Genomic DNA, 22,779 nt, shown 5'->3' with positions numbered 1-22,779 from the left:
GGAAAAACCTTCGTAAGTACCTTCCTGAATCCGGCCCCAGGTCATGTAACTTTTTGCACATCCTAGTCCATGGGTTAAGGTGCACATCTGTGGTTATCCACAACATTGGTTCGATCGTGCTGTCCTGCTCTAAAGATTATATCATTGATTTATCACATTGTGTACAATATCTTTATACATTTAATATTTTTTATGTTCGACATACAATACTGTGGTGTAAATACTTTCTAATGAAAGGATTCTAAATGGGAAATTGTAAACAACGCCACACCTTAGGGATGGCATGTGACAAAGCTTTATTGTACAGATTTTAATGGACAACAAGATCCACAGCATTCACCCTTTATTTGTGCACATGATAGGACATACATTTGTGCATAATTTGATGCAGAAATCCCATGGAAAAAGCACTGTTTGAATTTCTTAGTAATATTAATTTAAAATTATCAGTCTTGGAGGAATTCTGCATTATCTAGATGCCAAATTCATTGTACAGGTCACTGGCTAGATTAAAATCCCTATCTTGGACCAGGTTCCCATGTAGTACAAAATCCACTGAATTTATATTCAATATAGTATTGTATAGTGAATATTCTTTGCTTGAGCCAGTGAGCCCAACCACCTTTTATTTATTTATTTATTTATTTATTTATGCATATACAAGAATGTACATAAGGAATGTGAGGATACAAATATGGTAATTACAGTCTTGTAAAGCCACTAGCACGCGCAGCATTTCGGGCAGGTCCTTAATCTAAGAAAATTTTAAGGAGGTAAATACTTGCAAAATTATAGACAAAAAATGATAACAGATTACATGAAATGAAAAAAAAGATGAGAGAAAATTGTAGGTACAGTATATTAAAGCACATAGGTAGCTAAGATTGATTGCAATGACAGCTTGAATGGTAGTTGACAAAAAAATTGGTAGGCATAATACAGCAGAAACAATATAAGATTGGTTGCAATGACAGCTTGAATGGTAGTTGACAAAAATTGGTAGTCACAATACAGCATATGGCTAGCACATAAAAGAAGACAGCAATGAACACAATGATAAGGTTGTTTGAAATTACATAAAAATTAGGAGATTGGGTAACACTAGGTACAGAGCAAATTTAAAGCTCAGTGTAGGAAAACTAAGAAGATGAAGTTAGGTACTTTTTGGTTTTGCTTTTAAATAAGGCAAAAGTTTTACAGTTTTTACCTTACTGATACATCTCAGCGTAATACTGTAATGGGAAGGAGAGATACTGTATACAGTATAGTAACGGGAGGAACACGCAGTCAACAAGGTAGTACCGATAAAATCCTGATATACCATATAATTCAACATGACAAATGCACTATTGAAAGGAGAAGATAATTATATATTATGGTAAAAGGTTTACTATGAAATACAAAAGTACATATTTAACAATAATACATATGGCCTGCATTAATATATATTTTATACACTAAGTATAGTACTGTATAAACTGTTATACATACTGTACTTACAACCTGTAACTATATTTTAGAAATTCTAAATTCTGATACAGTCAAAATAAGAAATTAAGGAATGATATGTTTCCTTTGTAACCATAAAACAACAACTTTGCATAACTAAGCAAAATGGAAGAGGAGGCAGTCCTAAAAGAGGAATTAACAATTTACTGTAGAATCTGTCTTTATCCCCATGAACGCCCCTCTGATGGAGTAACCACAACTGAAACCTATTCAGGTAGCCCTATCTTAACATGCTCTTCTGATTTGTCCTCTTTCCTTTATGTCTAAGAATTATTAGCCAGCAGTAACTGGTTGGAGTTAATGTAATTTCATGATCAAAAAGATATTATGCAGTTGATGTCACCTCGAAGAAAACTATAAAATCAGTGCTAGTGACTGATAACTTTGCCTGTCATCCGATCAGGTGACAGCCTGGCTCTACTGAATGGACAGTACTGTACTGTACTCCAAAAGTCTCCCTTCCCCCATACTGACTGCCTACCATTCCACTCCCAATTCCCTTTCACTCTTCTATTTCTAACGTGGTGATCAAGTCTTCCTTTTATGTCTAATATGGAGGCTATCTACTGTACTAATGTGGTTGTCACTCGAGGATCAACTCGTATGGTACTTCATATTCCAGGATATTTCAAGCTTTGACCTTCATGCTATTGCCTTTTACACTGGCATGAATGACATGATAATGTTATGGGACAATACAAATTTGTCCATTTGTTAAAGAAAAAAAAAGACAAGCTGCTTACAAGAAACTTTTGGATGGGAAGTATAACACAAGAATTATATAGTGCAGGCTACACAAATTAAAAGATTAACAAACCAAGCCATTTTGTAACTCATGCACATCATCAAATGTTGGCACTGTTCCATATTGCACATCATAATATAAACCTGGCACCATTAGCTAGTTTATTAAAACTAAAATTGTCACTGTCATTCAGCAGTACAATTTTAATACAAGTATGGTGAGGCAATTATACATTTCCATTCAACCAAAAACAATCGATAATATAGAACCGTTTATATATTGGACCATGGAGGTGTCAGGCTGTGGGTTTTGAAGGTAGGACATCACAACTGCGGAAGTGGACAACCTGAAATGTTAATATAATTAGTAAATTATTTGTGACAAGCAAATAAAAGTATATTTGTTTAATTATGATAATTTACTTTGAAAATCAGAACTATTAGCCAGTAACAATGGGTTGGATTAATGTAATTTAAATTACATTCAATAACAAAAGAATTATGCAAGTGTTGTCACCCTTAGGAAAATCATGAAGTCAATGCTATAGTGACTGACAAGTAAGCTCAGAAAACTACTGACAGGGCTCTCCCAAAAATAACAAATCAGAGCAAGAGAGATTGTTGAAACACAGGGAATACAGAGGACATACTCAGCACACAAACACAATAAAGTACATAAATTATTGGGACCATTTGAAGCTCCCAAAATGTACTCTGGAAAGGAGACAAGAGAGGTATCATGTACTGTATACATGGACTGAACTCCAGGTCCAAAATTTGCACAGTATTATAACATAGTGGAGCGAACAATATGGTAGGAAATGCAGAATAGCGCAAGTGAAGAAAAAATGTGCCACAGAAACAGTCATAGAACACTGTATGAATATCCAGGTCCAAAATTTGCACAATATTATAACAGATGCTATACCGATGATGATACTTTTCAAAACGCTTGTGCTCTCTAGAGTGGAGTACTGCTGCACAATGACAGCCCCTTTCAAAGCTGGAGAAATTGCTGACCTGGAGAGTGTGCAGAGATCCTTTACTGCTAGAATCCACTCAGTAAAACATCTAAACTATTGGGACCGACTAAAGAACCAGCCTAAATCTGTACTCCCTTGAGCGCAGGCGGGAGAGATACATAATAATTTACACGTGGAAAATATTAGAGGGGCTGGTCCCAAACCTGCACACAGAAATAACATCACATGAGACCAGAAGACATGGAAGGATGTGCAGAATACCCCCGTTGAAAAGCGGAGGTGCAACAAGTACTCCGAGAGAGAACTATCAACATCAGAAGCCCGAGACTGTTCAACACGCTTCCGCTACACATAAGGGGCATAACTGGCCGACCCCTCACAGTGTTCAAGAGAGAACTGGATAAGCACCTCCAAAGGATACCTGATCAACCAGGCTGTGACTCATACGTCAGGCTGCGAGCAGCCGCGTCCAACAGCCTGGTTGATCAGTTCAGCAACCAAGAGGCCTGGTCGACGACCGGGCCGCGGGGACGCTAAGCCCCGGAAGCACCTCAAGGTAAGGTAAGGTAGTGGAGCGAACAATATGGTAGGAAATGCAGAATAGCGCAAGTGAAGAATAAAGGTGCCACAGGAACAATCATAGAACACTGTATAAATATCAAAGGACCACGGCTCCTTAATATCCTCACAGCAAATAAAATAAGTATGGCTGGAACAAAAGTATTTCTTCAAGAAAAAATTAGAGTTTCCTGCAAGAAGTGCTGGACTAACTAGATTGTAAGTGGGAATATGGCCCTGCAGGCCACTCCAAGCAACAGTCTACTGGACCAAGATCTTGCACGTCATGCCTGGCCCAGGCCAGGCTTGGAGAAAAGAAATCCCAGAACCCCCTTATCCAGGTACAAATCCAGATCCAGGTAATGAAATGCCCTTTTCAGGCATGTAGTCAATCGCTCACCTCCCAGTCCTGTTCTCTTCCTTATAGAATATTTGGGGGTTCCATTTGGCTCAACGAGCGGGAATGGCAGGCTAGCTGGGACTTTAGGTGACCTGACCCACCATATGATGGTGGTCAGGCACATCATGGTTCAACCTGTCCTCTTGAAAATAACGTCGCTTTTCGTTCGAATGCATGCTATATCCAAAAATGAACGTAATTTGAAATGAAATTGGCTCACGAAAGTGACATACTGTCGCGTTTTCTCTAAGTCCTCTGGCTTACTTGGAAAGGTTAGGAGAGGAAACTTTCATTTAACGTTTTTCATAGCTTTTGAAACTTGGACAATTTCCTGCCCTCCTAACCTACGAGAGGACCCTTAACTTACTGTTTTGAAACAAAATCCAAAATTTATTTTAATTTTTTTATTTTTAAATTACGTCCATTTTCGGCCATATGGGCAAACGACCAAATTCAGACGTAATTTGTAAGAGGACAGGTTGCACAGTTAGGGTATTTACCCCGTTGCAATGTTTATTTGCCTTAGTACACCAGGTTTTGGCCTTGTGTAAAGTAAAGTATATGTTAAAATGTGACATGCTATGAGGACAGGTTGTACCTTTATGGGTTTAGTAATATACAAATTTCAGAAGAAAACAAGATAAACCTTACATGAAGCTGCTGAGCATTTGTTTCGTATCGTCATTGACTCTCGAGTTGGCAAAGCTGATGCAGGAGCAGTATAGCGCAACCCAAGCACACCACCTCAACTGCAAGTAAGAAATAATGAGTTCACTATAGAGTATCATTTATAACAACAATGTCTAAAATTTCTATAATCATAGTTTTAATAATACAGTATTTGGAGGATTAAAATTCATAAAGTGAGTAGAAATCACATTCCTCAATATAAGTATTATAAGATTAAAACCCTAAATAAGAAAATGATCCAAGATAAAGTCTGATATTTACTTAAAACATGTACTGTACTATATATGTGAAAATTAAGCATTGAATACTGTATAATTAAACATCTTTTCTGGTAGGCCCTTGATTTACCCATCTTCCACCAGATGACAGCCCTGAGGTTACCTGAGGTTTCAATCAACTTGCCTAAAAGGTCAACACTTCAAAAACGAAGGGTGAACAGGAGCACTGTCCAGAGCGAACGATGCACTAGAACCCCTACCCCAGCCAGGAACCAGGAGATATAAATCTACACATGGCCCAAAGCTGGATCTGAAGAACTCAACTGAAGCAGACCGAGGCTAAAATACTGCACTGCCAGCTATCAAAGATTGATCTACCTTCCCTTCCCGCCCAACCACTTGGGCTAGACAGTAGAGCGAAGGCCCATTTTTTTGCAAGCCGGTTTTCAATCCCACACTGTCCAAGTGGTTGGGCACAATTTCGTCCCCATGTCCTATAAAAAATCCTTATGTTGATCCCTTCCAAATGCTATATAGTTATAATGATTTAGTGATTTCTCCTAATAATTCCCTTCCCTTCCCTTTCCCTCCAGAAAGTAGAAAGGGTGTAAAAAGAGGCAAACCGCAAGGAATACAACTAAGAAGATTCCTGATGATCTAGAACTGCACGCTGGAAAGCACGACAGGCCGCATATAGTGTAAATATGCAACCACATCCCACAGCAGCAGCTCAAACAACTAGAGCAATGCTATCAAGGCAATCATTGAAGACAACACAAATGGTGAAACCAGCTGGGAAGAACCCTGCTCTAAACATAATTACACCTGATCAACCAGGCTGCGACTCATATGTCAGGCTGCAAGCAGCCGCATCCAACAGCCTGGTTGATCAGTCCGGCAACCAGGAGGCCTGGTCGACGACTGGGCCGCAGGGACACTAAGCCCCGGAAGCACCTCAAGGTAACACTGAGAAGAGCTCCAGAGTTGCACAAAAATGGAGACCCTATGCCAAATGGATCTAAAATTTGTGGTCCAACATGATCTATTACAGTATGTACTTATCATTTTGACAATGGCATATGATAGAGCAATCATTGGCAAACAATTCCATTTAAAAATCATAATTACAGTATATGACAATTATTGGTGGTCCCAACATAACATAATGACCAGGATTTACACAAACTCAACCATTCTTGACATAAATCCCAGTAAATTGAGGGTACCGGTAGTATAGTCGAGTTCGTTCTTGACTCGCAATCTAGAATTCTGGGTTCAAATCCCAGGCAAGATAGAAATGGCGGGTGTGTATCCTATCACCTAATGTACCTGTTCACCTAGCAGGAAATAGGTACCCAAAAGTCAGTCAGCTTATTGTGGGGTTGCATACTGGGGAGGGTCAGTAATTAGACCCTAGGGATAGGGGGGAAGGGGGGGGGGGAACCTGGATACAAACCTAACATGTACTGTATGTATAACCTGGCTGCCAGTCCTCCAACACAATGAATTATTATTATTAATAAATTATTCGCAAAAAATTCTTTTATGATGCGTCTTGATTATGGCATATGATACTGATCACGGATAATTTGGTATTAAAATTATAGATGTACACACACACAACTTTATTGAAACCAAACATTCAAAAGGAGAGAACTTTTTCACCAAGCTTGAGAGAGGAAATGAGGAAGGGATAGTCTCACACCCTCCCTCCCTCTTCCCCCATGCCCAGCATTCAGCCGACTGCTGTTGCTTTGTCACACTTTTGGCTCACTTCACGCTCATGCCATAAATTTTTCAGTAAAGTGAAAATGTATTTTGACTTAATTACAATCTTCGGCACAATAATTACCGAATAATGGACATCCATGTTAGTCACAAGGATTGAGTTGACGGTTCTCCAACCTCCTACCAATTAAAAAACTAGAAAGATCAGACCTATGTGACAGGTATTGAAGTATTATTAGTGTGACTCCAACTGTACACACAGAAGATGATGCAAGGCACCAACATGGCACACGAGTCAGAATCAGACATAACACACACTAAAATACCCAGCAACAGGCCTGGCCACGTGGACCGAGTCCCAAGCAGTACTGATGTAATGGTAACTCAAAAGGAGAAGCCCTGACTAGGACAACACCCAGAATCTTGAAAAATATTACTGGTGGGAATGGGTAATACAAACTAGCTACAAGGCAGAGAGTTGAGAAACTAAATCAGAATGAATGAACAGCTAAGGGCACACAAGATGGGTGCCTTAAACTGACAAGTGAAGCATGAATATAAACAATACAAAAAGCATGGCTCCCACAGAAAATGTTCCCATGAATGCCAACATCACTTACATACAATATACAGTAGTTCATAAAATATGAGTTGAAAACAAAAAAAACTGAGCAAGCTAGTGCCAGGATGAATAGGGATGATAGTGGTAGACAATAGGGATGATACCGTGGGCTTCAGAACAGACCCTATAATGCCAGAAACCCAAAACTTACTCTCATCATTAGACCACACATGCTGAAGATCATGCCTAGTACATTCATGTAGTCAGTAGTTGGATCTTCACCAGGGGCCCCCTGGAGTCCCTTGTGCTGATGGTTTGTACCTGTCAATGGTCAAATTACATTATATTGCAGTTGGTATGTATAAAAATGTAATATTAATGTATTATTATTATTACTGTATCAGTAAGGTGTTATTGATCAAATAAGTAACATTAAAGCATGAGTGAGAAGGCAAATAAAATGAATTCAATAAACACAGGTTTTATAATTCTCTTTGCAAGAAGTGATTAGTTATGGAAAATCAGGAGGGAAGATGAGAGAACATATTACAAATACAAACAACAATGAAGTTCAATAATTACTGTACACAAACCCTCACAAAAGTAACATTATTTGAAAAAAAAAATACAGCACTGAATGTAATGAAACACCATTTTCTGGGTGAGCCCAGAGGCTCCCTGGAGCCTACAAGGCTCTCCACAGAAAAGATTTTGAAAAGTTTTTTACTTGTATCGTACTTAAGTATGATTTCCCATTGGGACAAAGCCAGTTAGGTTTATCAAGGTCCCCTCTAGGCCAACTACTAGTCTTTCCCAAGATGCAACCAACAATAGTTGCCCATCTCCTAGGTACTTATTTACCGCTAGGTGAACACAGGCATCGGGCAAAAGCAAACGTGCCAAACGTCCCTGTCCTGCGGCAGAAATCAATCCCGAACGTTTCAATTGCGAGCTGACTGTGTTGACCACTACACTACAGTATTTTGAGGTTATCTTGAGACGATTTCGGGGCTTAGCGTCCCCGTGGCCCAATCCTCGACCAGGCCTCCTTTTTGTTACACCCCCCCCAGGAAGCAGCCAGTAGCAGCTGTCTAACTCTCAGGTACTTATTTACTGCTAGGTAACAGGGGCATCAGGGTGAAAGAAACTCTGCCCATTTGTTTCCACCTCCACTGGGGATCAAACCCGGAACCTTAGGAATACAAATCCGGAGCGCTGTCCACTCAGCCGTTAGGCCCCCCCTGACACTACAATATTATTCACTACAATGGGTTATTTGTACAAATGAATCGCCATTATCTGTACATTCTTGTAAAGCCACTAACATGCATAGAATTTTAGGCAAATCTTAAAGCTAACGCAAAATTTGCAGTGAATTTTAAATTACCTGTATTGTACAAGGGAAACAGTTAATCTTAAGAGAACAAATCTACAAGGGGCCGTGACGAGGATTCGAACTTGCGCCCAAGAGCATCCCAGACGCTGCCTTAATCGACTGAGCTACGACATGGTATAAGAATTGCAACCAGAAATTCTTCTGAATTTACTTGGATCCTGCAGCCTCTCCGAGAGACAAACCAGGATTTTACACAACTCCCCCCATGCACTCGAGCTATGTCAATAGGCCGTTCTACCTCTTCGCCCTTACTTCATTATACACAGAAATCACAATAGCGTGACATCTAAGCTAAGCTAATTGTTAAGCGAGAGGTAAGGTAGTAATAAGGGTGATGATAAATTGTGTTGATGGAGTGCATTTGTAGATAGTACAGCACTAGATGAGTAATTAGCACAATGTGGGATACTAAAGTGAAGACATTGGGTTAGGAAATTCCACACATTTGGTCTCTATATAGAGACCTGCATAGAGAATCTTAGAGATATTTCAGCAGTGATGTTCATGCAGAACATCACAAACATTATTTCATACAATTCGGAAGTTTAAAATCTGAGTTAGTATTAAGGAACAGAGCTTTGCAAGTGTTTATAATGTGAAGAGAATGAAGAGTACGGATTAAATGTTTAGTATGTCCAGGGGTTTGAGCAAAGAGGCTGTATGTTGTCTGAAAACAGAATTTATTATAGTTGAGGGTATCACAGTGTAATCAACTCTCATACCAGGAACAGTTGAGGGCCACAGCATTAACAACACTTCAAACCAGACATGACTTAGCAGACCTCATTGAAATTTTAAAATACTGAACAATTTGGAGGATGTTGATCCAGATAATGTCTTATAAAAGCTCAACAAACCACAACATAGGACTGAAAACAAGAGATGCCTTTTACCCCCATACGGTTATAAACCCATGGAACTGCCTACCTGCCAAACATAATTGCCCAAACTCTTACATTTTAAAATCCAACTGGAAAAAAATAATCAAGGCAAATGAGGGGACTTTGGACAAGCTTTTCTGTTCTCGTCGAGGCCACTAATACGTTAGTGGCCCTCAGGTAAAGTCAGGTAAAAATCGGTTGCCTTCCCCCTTGACTCCCAATTGGGGATCCTGGGTTCAATTCCCAGTCAGGACAGATATGGCTGGGCACATTTCCTTTCACCTAATTCTTCTGTTCACCTAGCAGTAAACAGGTACTCGGAAATTAAACAACTGTTGTGGGTAGGATGATATAAATACTGTACTTTGTAAAGAAAACCAGATACAGTACTGTAATAACAAAATATATTTAAATTAAGATTATAGTGCATTTTAAAATCTGGTTATGTGGTCGCTGATGGAGAGTTTCCATAAATACGTAACTAACATGAAACTGGCCGCTAACAGTTTCATGTCAATGGCTGCTTCGGCCAGCTGCATTTAGTTCAATAAACATTTCTGTATATTACCTGTTGATGGTTTTAACAGTTCACACACAGCCTGGCCTTTATACGGGTCATGAAAGGTCTACCAGAACTTAGTGAGTTACTTGAAACACCTAACATTTTTATGCAAACTTTGTACAAAATTATTAATTACTACTATACACTGATAATACAACTGTTGTTTTCCAATAGTTGTGTTAGTCCTACATTGCTTTTTTATCACTAGTAAAACGGTCTGTAATAATGTGTCACCCTGTACACATGACTGTTCACCAATGGATTGGAAAATTTACCTAACCTTACCCAGGCTAACTCAAACCAACCAAGCCTAACACAGCCTAATCTTGGCTAATACATCCTAACGTATCAAACTTTATGGATGGTACTTTTTGGACATGAAATAATTCGACGATGCTCGTTTTCCCGTTTGTTAAAACCGTATACACTATACTGTTATGGTAGGATGTATTAGCTTAGGTTAAGCTGTACTGGACTCCATTGGTTTGGGTTAGGTTGATTCTTGGTTTGGTTAGTTTAGGTTGGGCTGAGCTAGGTTATCTTGAGATGATTTCGGGGCTTAGCGTCCCCGCGGCCCGGTCCTCGATCAGGCCTCCTTTTTTGTTACACCCCCACCAGGAAGCAGCCCGTAGCAACTGTCTAACTCCCTGGTACCTATTTACTGCTAGGTAACAGGGGCATCAGGATGAAAAACATTTTGCCCATTTGTCTCTGCCTTCACCGGGGATCGAACCCGGAAACCCTAGGTTAGATAGGTTTTAACATTTGTTTGCGAGTCATCGTGTATGTGGTATGACTTGTATCTGATTTAATATGGTCTTATCTGTCAAAACTAAAAATTAAGTAAAAATCTTATATACCTTCTTGTATATAAATAAATAAATGAGCTTTGTTTAACCCTCGCCATTTCTTTTCAAACTCCAAACAAAATGGGAGTAAAAAATCATTTCAACAAGGCTAGTTTTCTGATAAAAATGTACTACTAAGTTAGACTTGGTTATGTTATATGGATTAGGTTGTTTTATCATTAATCATTATCGTTTTAAGTCTGCTAACTAAGCATCTTGTATACGTAATGACCTATACCCCCTACAGCAAAAATACCGAACTATAATACCCTAAATCCCACCCATATAGGTGTACAGACAAGTAATTCTTTAAACATCACACCAAAGCATTGTACAGAGACAAGAAAACCCATGCCTATATAAGAACGAATTGTCCATATGATGACCTAACTTCCTCCCCCACACACGCACAGATCCTCATCATTACACAATAATAACATCTTGCACTACAATATCCCCCCTACATTCACTTACCTAACAATCTTATCCACTCTCCGTGGGTCAGAGCTGTTGTTTGACGTCTGCATTTTGAGTTGGAATGTTGCTGGCGAGCTGCTCCTGTATGTCGTCTGCTGGTCCACAACAGTGCACTGGCCTCCGGGCCACGGGGACCTCGGTTGCCAGATCCAAACTGCGGTAAGTACCGAATTTGTAATAAGAGTAATATATATATATTATATATAATGTATATATTGTCAAATATGACCGAAAAGGTAAGATTAATAATTCTACCACGAATTTTCTCAATATTTCTTATGTTTCTTTTTTTACTGTGGATTCGTAATTGAAAAATCAATTCTCCAAAATTCATTTTTATTTCTAGTCTGACGCGAGCCTTGAACGCGTTTCGTAATAACTTGTTACATTTTCAGAGACTTTAGTTTATACACACACAACTGTAACCTGAGAACACTAAACAGAGTTTTACTTATGCTAACATTAAACAGCTTGTCTTATATACTCGCATTTGGGTGAGGTGATGTGTTGCAACAGTTTTGGAAGAGGTAAACAAACTTTTGACCAACGCAGAACACGGAACAATGGGTATGAATTGGATAAATGAGAGGGAAGAATGGAAGTAACTGCAAAGGGCCTATTGACCCATACTTCCTCTTGATGCTTCTATATTGGTACGGAGTCTTGAAGTGGGTAGAATATAGTTGTGCATCAATTGGCTGTTGATTGCTGGTATTGACTTCTTGATGTGTAGTGCCTCACAGATGTCAAGCTGCCTGCTATCGCTGTATCTATCGATGATTTCTGTGTTGTTTGTTAAGACTTCTCTGGTGATGGCCTGGTTGTGGGAAGAGATATGTTTCTTAATGGAGCCCTGTTGCTTATGCATTGTTAATCGCCTGGAAAGAGATGTTGTTGTCTTGCCTATATACTGAGTTCTTTGAGGCTTACAGTCCCCAAGTGGGCATTCGAAGGTATAGACGACGTTAGTCTCCTTTAAGGCGTTCTGCTTTGTGTCAGGAGAGTTTTTCATGAGTAGGTTGGCTGTTTTTTTTGTTTTATAGTAAATTGTCAATTGTATCTTCTGATTTTTGTCTGCAGGGATAACGTTCCTATTAACAATATCATTCAGGACCCTTTCCTCCGTTTTATGAGCTGTGGAAAAGAAGTTCCTGTAAAATAGTCTAATAGGGGGTACAGGTGTTGTGTTAGTTGACTCTTCAGAGGTTGCATGGTGTTTCACCTTCCTTTTTATGATGTCTTCAACGAAACCATTGGAGAAGCCGTTGTTGACTAGGACCTACCTTACCCTACAGAGTTCTTCATCGACTTGCTTCCATCCTGAGCTGTGGCTTAGAGCACGGTCGACATAAGCGTAGCCAACATTCCCCTTGTACTTGCCAACCCTATGCCCTACCAAGAACCCACCCGAAGCCGGACAGACACCCACCTGGAGACCGAACAGTCACCCACCCAGAGCCCGCCAGTTGAGTGAACCGGAGCCCGCCAGTTGAGTGAACTGGAACCCGTCAGTTGAGTACCTGGAGCCCGCCCCGAGCCCTACCGAGAACCCACCCTGAGCCCGACCAAGAACCTACCCCGAGCCCTACAGAGGTTCCTTAAGCCCGAGAGCCTATCCCGATCCCGAAAGAGCCCACCCCGACCCCTACCGAGAACCCACCCCCGGAGCCCTACCGAGAACCCACCCCCCCAAGCCCTACCGAGAACCCACCCCCCCAAGCCCTACCGAGAACCCACCCCCCCAAGCCCTACCGAGAACCCACCCCCCCAAGCCCTACAGAGAACCCACCCCCCCAAGCCCTACCGAGAACCCACCCCCCCAAGCCCTACCGAGAACCCACCCCCCCAAGCCCTACCGAGAACCCACCCCCCAAGCCTTACCGAGAACCCACCCCCCCAAGCCCTACCGAGAACCCCCCCCCCAAGCCCTACCGAGAACCCCCCCCCAAGCCCTACCGAGAACCCACCCCCCCCAAGCCCTACCGAGAACCCACCCCCCAAGCCCTACCGAGAACCCACCCCCCAAGCCCTACCGAGAACCCAGCCCCAATACCTACCAAGAACCCACCCCAAGCCCTACCAAGAACCCACCCGAAGCCGGACAGACACCCACCTGGAGCCCGAACAGTCACCCACCCGGAGCCCGACCAGTCAAACACCCGGAGCCCGCCAGTTTAGTAAACCGGAGCCCGCCAGTTGAATGAACCGGAGCCCGCCAGTTGAGTGAACTGGAACCCGTCAGTTGAGTACCTGGAGCCTGCCCCGAGCCCTACCGAGAACCCACCCTGAGCCCGACCAAGAACCTACCCCGAGCCCTACAGAGGTTCCCCAAGCCCGAGAGCCTATCCCGATCCCGAAAGAGCCCACCCCGAGCCTGACCGGGAGCCAACCCCAAACCCTACCAAGAACCCACCCCCAAGCCCTACCAAGAACCCACCCCCAAGCCCTACCAAGAACCCAGCCCTAATACCTACCAAGAACCCACCCCAAGCCCTACCAAGAACCCACCCGAAGCTGGACAGACACCCTCCTGGAGCCCGAACAGTCACCCACCCGGAGCCCGACCAGTCAAACACCCGGAGCCCGCCAGTTTAGTAAACCGGAGCCCGCCAGTTGAGTGAACCGGAGCCCGCCAGTTGAGTGAACTGGAACCCGTCAGTTGAGTACCTGGAGCCCGCCCCGAGCCCTACTGAGAACCCACCCTGAGCCCGACCAAGAACCTAGCTACCCCGAGCCCTACAGAGGTTCCCCAAGCCCGAGAGCCTATCCCGATCCCGAAAGAGCCCACCCCGAGCCCTACCGAGAACCCACCCCCGAAGCCCTACCGAGAACCCACCCCCGAAGCCCTACCGAGAACCCACCCCCCAAGCTCTACCGTGAACCCACCCCCCAAGCCCTACCAAAACCCACCCCCAAGCCCTACCAAGAACCCAGACCTAATACCTACCAAGAACCCACCCCAAGCCCTACCAAGAACCCACCCGAAGCTGGACAGACACCCACCTGGAGCCCGAACAGTCACCCACCCGGAGCCCGACCAGTCAAACACCCGGAGCCCGCCAGTTTAGTAAACCGGAGCCCGCCAGTTGAGTGAACCGGAGCCCGCCAGTTGAGTGAACTGGAACCCGTCAGTTGAGTACCTGGAGCCCGCCCCGAGCCCTACCGAGAACCCACCCTGAGCCCGACCAAGAACCTACCCCGAGCCCAACAGAGGTTCCCCAAGCCCGAGAGCCTATCCCGATCCCGAAAGAGCCCACCCCGACTCCTACCGAGAACCCACCCCCCAAGCCCTACCGAGAACCCCCCCCAAGCCCTACCGAGAACCCCCCCCCCCAAGCCCTACCAAGAACCCGCCCCCCCAAGCCCTACCGAGAACCTCCCCCCAAGCCCTACCGAGAACCCACCCCCCCCAAGCCCTACCGAGAACCCACTCCCCCAAGCCCTACCGAGAACCCCCCCCAAACCCTACCGAGAACCCACCCCCCAAGCCCTACCGAGAACCCACCCCGCAAGCCCTACCGAGAACCCAGCCCAAAGCCCTACCGAGAACCCAGCCCAAAGCCCTACCGAGAACCCAGCCCAAAGCCCTACCGAGAACCCAGCCCCAATACCTACCAAGAACCCACCCCAAGCCCTACCAAGGACCCACCCGAAGCCGGACAGACACCCACCTGGAGCCCGAACAGTCACCCACCCGGAGCCCGACCAGTCAAACACCCGGAGCCCGCCAGTTTAGTAAACCGGAGCCCGCCAGTTGAATGAACCGGAGCCCGCCAGTTGAGTGAACTGGAACCCGTCAGTTGAGTACCTGGAGCCTGCCCCGAGCCCTACCGAGAACCCACCCTGAGCCCGACCAAGAACCTACCCCGAGCCCTACAGAGGTTCCCCAAGCCCGAGAGCCTATCCCGATCCCGAAAGAGCCCACCCCGAGCCTGACCGGGAGCCAACCCTAAACCCTACCAAGAACCCTGCCCTAATACCTACCAAGAACCCGCCCCAAGCCTACCAAGAACCCACCCGAAGCTGGACAGACACCCACCTGGAGCCCGAACAGTCACCCACCCGGAGCCCGACCAGTCAAACACCCGGAGCCCGCCAGTTTAGTAAACCGGAGCCCGCCAGTTGAGTGAACCGGAGCCCGCCAGTTGAGTGAACTGGAACCCGTCAGTTGAGTACCTGGAGCCCGCCCCGAGCCCTACCGAGAACCCACCCTGAGCCCGACCAAGAAACTACCCCGAGCCCTACAGAGGTTCCCCAAGCCTGAGAGCCTATCCCGATCCCGAAAGAGCCCACCCCGAGCCTGACCGGGAGCCAACCCCAAACCCTACCAAGAACCCACCCCCAAGCCCTACCAAGAACCCAGCCCTAATACCTACCAAGAACCCACCCCAAGCCCTACCAAGAACCCACCCGAAGCTGGACAGACACCCACCTGGAGCCCGAACAGTCACCCACCCGGAGCCCGACCAGTCAAACACCCGGAGCCCGCCAGTTTAGTAAACCGGAGCCCGCCAGTTGAGTGAACCGGAGCCCGCCAGTTGAATGAACTGGAACCCGTCAGTTGAGTACCTGGAGCCCGCCCCGAGCCCTACCGAGAACCCACCCTGAGCCCGACCAAGAACCTACCCCGAGCCCTACAGAGGTTCCCCAAGCCCGAGAGCCTATCCCGATCCCGAAAGAGCCCACCCCGACCCCTACCGAGAACCCACCCCCCAAGCCCTACCGAGAACCCACCCCCCCAAGCCCTACCGAGAACCCACCCCCCAAGCCCTACCGAGAACCCACCCCCCCAAGCCCTACCGAGAACCCACCCCCCCAAGCCCTACCGAGAACCCACCCCCCAAGCCCTACCGAGAACCCACCCCCCCCAAGCCCTACCGAGAACCCACCCCCCCCAAGCCCTACCGAGAACCCACCCCCCCAAGCCCTACCGAGAACCCACCCTCCCAAGCCCTACCGAGAACCCACCCCCCCAAGCCCTACCGAGAACCCACCCCCCCAAGCCCTACCGAGAACCCACCCCCCCAAGCCCTACCGAGAACCCACTCCCCCAAGCCCTACCGAGAACCCCCCCCAAGCCCTACCGAGAACCCCCCCCCCCAAGCCCTACCGAGAACCCCCCCCCCAAGCCCTACCGAGAACCCACCCCCCCAAACCCTACCGAGAACCCACCCCCCAAGCCCTACCGAGAACCCACCCCGCAAGCCCTACCGAGAACCCAGCCCAAAGCCCTACCGTGAACCCAGCCCAAAGCCCTACCGAGAACCTAGCCCCAATACCTACCAAGAACCCACCCGAAGCCGGACAGACACCCACCTGGAGCCCGAACAGTCACCCACCCGGAGCCCGACCAGTCAAACACCCGGAGCCCGCCAGTTTAGTAAACCGGAGCCCGCCAGTTGAATGAACCGGAGCCCGCCAGTTGAGTGAACTGGAACCCGTCAGTTGAGTACCTGGAGCCTGCCCCGAGCCCTACCGAGAACCCACCCTGAGCCCGACCAAGAACCTACCCCGAGCCCTACCGAGAACCCACCCTGAGCCCGACCAAGAACCTACCCCGAGCCCTACAGAGGTTCCCCAAGCTCGAGAGCCTATCCCGATCCCGAAAGAGCCCACCCCGAGCCTGACCGGGAGCCAACCCCAAACCCTACCAAGAACCCACCCCCAAGCCCTACCAAGAACCCACCCCCAAGCCCTACCAAGAACCCTGCCCTAATACCTACCAAGAACCCGCCCCAAGCCCTACCAAGAACCCACCCGAAGCTGGACAGACACCCACCTGGAGCCCGAACAGTCACCCACCCGGAGCCCGACCAGTCAAACACCCGGAGCCCGCCAGTTTAATAAACCGGAGCCCGCCAGTTGAGTGAACCGGAGCCCGCCAGTTGAGTGAACTGGAACCCGTCAGTTGAGTACCTGGAGCCCGCCCCGAGCCCTACCGAGAACCCACCCTGAGCCCGACCAAGAACCTACCCCGAGCCCTACAGAGGTTCCCCAAGCCCGAGAGCCTATCCCGATCCCGAAAGAGCCCACCCCGAGCCCTACCGAGAACCCACCCCCCAAGCCCTACCGAGAACCCACCCCCCAAGCCCTACCGAGAACCCACCCCCCAAGCCCTACCGAGAACCCACCCCCCAAGCCCTACCGAGAACCCAGCCCCAAGCCCTACCGAGAACTCAGCCCCAAGCCCTACCGAGAACCCACCCCCAAGCCCTACCGAGAACACACCCCAAGCCCTACCGAGAACCCACCCCCAAGCCCTACCAAGAACCCACCCCCAAGCCCTACCAAGAACCCTGCCCTAATACCTACCAAGAACCCACCCCAAGCCCTACCAAGAACCCACCCGAAGCTGGACAGACAACCACCTGGAGCCCGAACAGTCACCCACCCGGAGCCCGACCAGTCAAACACCCGGAGCCCGCCAGTTTAGTAAACCGGAGCCCGCCAGTTGAGTGAACCGGAGCCCGCCAGTTGAGTGAACTGGAACCCGTCAGTTGAGTACCTGGAGCCCGCCCCGAGCCCTACCGAGAACCCACCCTGAGCCCGACCAAGAACCTAGCTACCCCGAGCCCTACAGAGGTTCCCCAAGCCCGAGAGCCTATCCCGATCCCGAAAGAGCCCACCCCGAGCCCTACCGAGAACCCGGCCACCCCCGAAGCCCTACCGAGAACCCACCCCCAAGCCCTACCGAGAACCCAGCCCCAAGCCCTACCGAGAACCCAGCCCCAAGCCCTACCGAGAACCCAGCCCCAAGCCCTACCGAGAACCCAGCCCCAAGCCCTACCGAGAACTCAGCCCCAAGCCCTACCGAGAACCCACCCCCAAGCCCTACCGAGAACCCACCCCAAGCCCTACCGAGAACCCACCCCCAAGACCTACTGAGAACCCACCCGAAGCCGGACAGACACCCACCTGGAGCCCGAACAGTCACCCACCCGGAGCCCGACCAGTCAAACACCCGGAGCCCGCCAGTTTAGTAAACCGGAGCCCGCCAGTTGAGTGAACCGGAGCCCGCCAGTTGAGTGAACTGGAACCCGTCAGTTGAGTACCTGGAGCCCGCCCCGAGCCCGACCGAGAACCCACCCAGAGCCCTACCGAGAACCCACCCTGATCCCTACAGAGAACCCACCCCTAGTCCTACCATGAAAACACCCTGAGCCCTACAGACAACCCACCCTGGGCCCGACCAAGAACCTACCCCGAGCCCTACGGAGGTACCCCAAGCCCGAGAGCCCATCCCGAACCCGAAAGAGCCCACCCTGAGCCTGACCGGGAGCCAACCCTAAGTCCTACCAAGAACCCACCCTGAAGCCCTACCAAGAACATACCTGAAGCCGGACAGACACCCACCTGGAGCCCGAACAGTCACCCACCCGGAGCCCGACCAGTCAAACACCCGGAGCCCGCCAGTTTAATAAACCGGAGCCCGCCAGTTGAGTGAACCGGAGCCCGCCAGTTGAGTGAACTGGAACCCGTCAGTTGAGTACCTGGAGCCCGCCCCGAGCCCTACCGAGAACCCACCCCGAGCCCTACCGAGAACCCACCCCAAGCCCTACAGAGAACCCAACCCCCCCGAAGCCCTACCAAGAACCCCCCCCCCCCCCGAGCCCTACCAAGAACCCACACCCCTCCGAGCCCTACCAAGAACCCACACCCCCCCGAACCCTACCAAGAACCCACACCCCCCCGAGCCCTACCATGAACCCACACCTCCCCGAGCCCTACCAAGAACCCTCACCCCCCCGAGCCCTACCAAGAACCCACACCCCCCCGAGCCCTACCAAGAACCCACACCCCCCCCCCCCAAGCCCTACCAAGAACTCACACCCCCCCCGAGCCCTACCAAGAACCCACACCCCCCCCGAGCCCTACCAAGAACCCACACCCCCCCCGAGCCCTACCAAGAACCCACACACCCCCCCGAGCCCTACCAAGAACCCACACCCCCCCCCCCCGAGCCCTACCAAGAACCCACACCCCCCCCCGAGCCCTACCAAGAACCCACACCCCCCCCCCCCCGAGCCCTACCAAGAACCCACACCCCCCCCCGAGCCCTACCAAGAACCCACAACCCCCCCGAGCCCTACCAAGAACCCACAACCCCCCCGAGCCCTACCAAGAACCCACACCCCCCCCCTGAGCCCTTCCAAGAACCCACACCCCCCCCCCGAGCCCTACCAAGAACCCACAACCCCCCCGAGCCCTACCAAGAACCCACAACCCCCCCGAGCCCTACCAAGAACCCACAACCCCCCCGAGCCCTACCAAGAACCCACACCCCCCCCGAGCCCTACCAAGAACCCACACCCCCCCCCCCCGAGCCCTACCAAGAACCCACACCCCCCCCCGAGCCCTACCAAGAACCCACACCCCCCCCCCCGAGCCCTACCAAGAACCCACACCCCCCCCCGAGCCCTACCAAGAACCCACACCCCCCCAAGCCCTACCAAGAACCCACACCCCCCCAAGCCCTACCAAGAACCCACACCCCCCCAAGCCCTACCAAGTACCCACACACCCCCAAGCCCTACCAAATACCCACACCCCCCCAAGCCCTACCAAATACCCACACCCCCCCCAAGCCCTACCAAATACCCACACCCCCCCCAAGCCCTACCAAGAACCCACACCCCCCCAAGCCCTACCAAGAACCCACACCCCCCCCAAGCCCTACCAAGAACCCACACCCCCCCCCCCCAAGTCCTACCAAGAACCCACACCCCCCCAAGCCCTACTAAGAACCCACACCCCCCCCAAGCCCTACCAAGTACCCACACCCCCCCCAAGCCGCCAGTTGAGTACCTAAAGCCTGCCCGGAGCCCCGACCGACAACCCACCCCGGAGCCCCGACCGACAACCCACCCACTTGGGGCCCGACCGACAACCCACCCACTTGGGGCCCGACCGACAACCCACCCACTTGGGGCCCGACCGACAACCCACCCACTTGGGGCCCGACCGACAACCCACCCACTTGGGGCCCGACCGACAACCCACCCACTTGGGGCCCGACCGACAACCCACCCACTTGGGGCCCGACAGAGAACCCACCCACTTGGGGCCCGACAGAGAACCCACTTGGGGCCCGACAGAGAACCCACTTGGGGCCCGACAGAGAACCCACTTGGGGCCCGACAGAGAACCCACTTGGGGCCCGACAGAGAACCCACTTGGAGCCCGACAGAGAACCCACTTGGAGGCCGACAGAGAACCCACTTGGAGGCCGACAGAGAACCCACTTGGAGGCCGACAGAGAACCCACTTGGAGGCCGACAGAGAACCCACTTGGAGGCCGACAGAGAACCCACTTGGAGGCCGACAGAGAACCCACTTGGAGGCCGACAGAGAACCCACCCCGCGCCCAACCTTTCATGGAGAAAATTGAACACCAGGCGACAAAAATAATTGCAGAATGAGGTCTAGTTTCATACCATGAACGGTTGAGGGTCACAGGGCTAACAACACTGCAAACTAGGCATGCCAGGATGGATCTCACCGAAACTATTAAAATATCGACTTGAATCGACTTGAGAATGGTCCAGGACGGACCGAAACTCGTCGTCCCTTCAACTTCTAGTGTGGTCTGGTCAACATACTTCAGCCACGTTATTGTGACTCATCGCCTGCCTATTAAAATATTGAACAGTTTCGAAGATATGGATCCAGAGAACAACTCAAAAGGTCAGATGGAACACAAACAAGGAACAACGGTTTCAAGTCCAACAAGCCGCAGTGTAGGACTGAAAACATAAGCTATATTTTCACCCACAGGGTTATAAACCCATGGAACCGCCTATCTGCTAAAGCAGTAAATAACATAACACTTGAATTGTAAAATCCAATTTGAAAAAAATCGGAACAAATGGGGGACCTGATCTGCTACCAGAAATTTTAGCCAAATATCCCCAGTCTGCTAACTGTAGGTAGTAACCGAGTGATTGTAACCTATCCACCGCTGCCCACTGGATGGGAGGCGGTGTGCAGGACAAACATAAATTGTGACACTAGCTCTCCACATATGTCAGGTGCTTAATTTAGAACCTGTACTTGAGGTCGATCTCGAATCCATTGTTGATGTGACGACTTATATTAAATTTTGTAACTAGCTCATCAAGATTGGAACTTGCTTAGCTAAATGAATTGTGGGGTTCAGTCCCTGAGCCCATTATGTGCCTCTGTAACCCTTTCCACTACCGCCCAGCAGAAGTACAACAGGTACTCAGAGAGAACTATCATAATAAACGAACTAAACTAACATTGATAGGCATTGTTCGAAGCAAACCCCATTATATTATATATACTGTGTATATATAAGATATAAATATGTCAAAAAGAATTATCACTCTTACCTGGAGCAATGTTGCTCATGTCGGAAATCAGCGGTACATGTTGTCGCGTTGGCGGCAGCGACACTACTGAGCCGCTGAGCTTTCAACGACCAACCGCCGTTTGAACGCCATTTTGAAATTCCAGGCGTACTACCCGAAAAGTGCGTAAACTAGTATTTGCGTGCATTATAGGCCATTCCAAGAAACCTTATTGCTATGAATATCTTGTTATCTAACAAACGAATTATTTATGTTAATATTAAATGACAAGCTTAATACTAATTGAGCATAATGAGTAGAATGAAAACAAGAAATGAAAACATAGATGAAAAAGCCGCACAAATACAATTATGTCGACAAACAGCGCTCTTTAAAAAAAACAGACATTGGTTGACAATAGAAGGGTAAGGTAGGTTACAGGGAATTTATTAGGTATTTATGCCCGAAACGCTTTGCGTAATAGTGGCTTTAGGCATTGTATGTTCTAGCTCTACCTATAAGTCAACCAATCCTTGTATAAATTTATTGTATGTATGTACCTTACCTAAATAAAATTGTATTGTATTGTATTGTATTGTATTGTTGTATAGCTTCGTTTTTAACTTAAACTGGTTGAGAGAGGTACAGTCTTTAACATGGTTGGGAAGGTCATTCCACATTCTGGGTCCCTTGATTTGTAGAGCATTTCTAGTTTGATTAAGTCGTACTCTAGGAATATCAAAACTGTATTTATTTCTGGTGTGGTGCTCATGGGTTCTGTTACATCCTTCTATGAAGCTTTTGAGATCAGGATTGGCATTATAGTTTAGCGTTTTATATATGTATAATACACATGAGAGAATGTGCAGTGACTTAATGTCTAACATATTCAGAGATTTGAGTAGGGGTACCG

The 22,779-nt window shown here is 48.3% G+C and overlaps 1 long non-coding RNA gene across 1 annotated transcript; it reads right to left on the bottom strand.

Moving 5' to 3' along the window:
- Nucleotides 1-268: 268 nt before the first annotated feature.
- Nucleotides 269-21,998, bottom strand: LOC123774668 (uncharacterized). The gene is made up of 6 exons (XR_011223969.1): nucleotides 21,909-21,998; nucleotides 11,554-11,710; nucleotides 7,604-7,713; nucleotides 4,846-4,943; nucleotides 1,208-2,600; nucleotides 269-622 (listed from the first exon to the last, which is right to left on the bottom strand). It is a non-coding gene; the product is annotated as an uncharacterized lncRNA (long non-coding RNA).
- Nucleotides 21,999-22,779: the final 781 nt, after the last annotated feature.

This window comes from Procambarus clarkii, chromosome 68, assembly GCF_040958095.1.
Source record: "Procambarus clarkii isolate CNS0578487 chromosome 68, FALCON_Pclarkii_2.0, whole genome shotgun sequence".
NCBI lineage: Eukaryota > Metazoa > Arthropoda > Malacostraca > Decapoda > Cambaridae > Procambarus > Procambarus clarkii.
Note: the sequence above shows the minus strand (reverse complement) of the source record. Positions and strands in the feature narration are given on the sequence as shown.